Genomic DNA, 1,440 nt, shown 5'->3' with positions numbered 1-1,440 from the left:
CTTTCCCTTTGAAGTAGTTGCCTGGAAGGAGCAGTGTTATTTCACAGAGGTCAGGAGATTAATGTATGGTCCGTAGTACCTTTGCTTACTTGATAGCAGTATGATAAGAGCTGTTAAGGCAGGAACCTTGAAGGTGTAGATTGTTGGTGGTATGCAGGAGTTAGCTGCATCTTCACAGAAGTAGTAATTTTCTATCTGTGCATATTGTCCTGAGTTGACTCTATGATGCTTTTATCGCCAAATTGTCTCATTTGTTTATGCTGAATAATAATAAGTTTTGCACCTTTAAGACTTGTTGCAGAGTGAAGGGGGGAGAGAAGAAGTGTGCAGTTTGTTTTCAGACACTGGACTCACTCCCCTGCGTTCCTCTCCCTGGACTGTGTTTTCTGTGATGAGCAGACAGCAGGACAGAGAGCTCTCCTTTTGCTTTGAGTTAGTTTTAGCTGGCTGAGGCAAAGAAGTTCCCTAGACTGTAGTTTTTTCCCTTTTCTTTAGACCTCTTGGAACCTGCTCTAGACTGAACACCCAGGGGAGCACCAGCAGCTCGCACCTGTGGCCACTGGGCTGGGCTGGGCCTGGTCTGCGACAATTCCAGCACCAGGAGGACTGATAAGAGACTGAGTGAGCTGAGCTGCAACCCGGGGACAGGGGGTTTCTCAGTTTGTCATCTTTTTTAGAGCGGCAAGGAGTTTTATTGCTTAATATTGTTTAAGTTCTATTGTTTAATAAACAGCTTTTTTCCACGGGGGTGATTGAATTTACCTTCCTACCAGAACTCATTTAGAGACTCTCTCCCAAATTTTGCTCTAAACCAAGACATATACATCTTTTGGCGCCCAACGCGTAGCTCGAGAAAGTGGAAAGAAGCTCTATTGTGTGTCTTAGTTGTGCTCACTAGCTATGAGTTAAAGCAGTTAGTAGCCATGCTGCTAGAATTCGTAATGTCTCTTGAGATGAAGGCCTTCATGTGGTTCTGGTCTCTAGACCTTTTTGAGGTTTCAATACCTTTCTGGTTACTAGGATTATTGTCCATAATATGTAATTTTTACAGTAGAGGGGCACAGATTAGAATAGCTCTTGTGCTGGCCTTGGTGGTCATGATTTATAGGGTGTTTATAAAGATGTTGGCGTCTGTTTACGATATGTTTCGTCCTACCCTGCCTCCCAGTTCCAGTAGTATGTTTTGGGAATTTATTAGTAATTGCACTGAGTTTGTTAGAGGAGGAGCTGGGAATAAGGCTTTCCCGCCTTTCTTTTCCTTCTTCTCCTTTGAAGCTGTTATGGCACTGTTTGAGAATGTTCAGTTTCCCCTGCATGTTAAAGAGACCATCTTTCTGGTATTTAATCTGGTAGGCTTCCTCTATATAGTCTGGAGCTTCTCTAAAATGAAAGCTGAGATATCCAGAAGAGTTGGTGAGACCCCTGACCCAGAAGCAGATG

The sequence above is a fragment of the Geospiza fortis genome, unplaced genomic scaffold (genome assembly GCF_000277835.1).
Source record: "Geospiza fortis unplaced genomic scaffold, GeoFor_1.0 scaffold488, whole genome shotgun sequence".
Lineage (NCBI taxonomy): Eukaryota > Metazoa > Chordata > Aves > Passeriformes > Thraupidae > Geospiza > Geospiza fortis.
Note: the sequence above shows the minus strand (reverse complement) of the source record.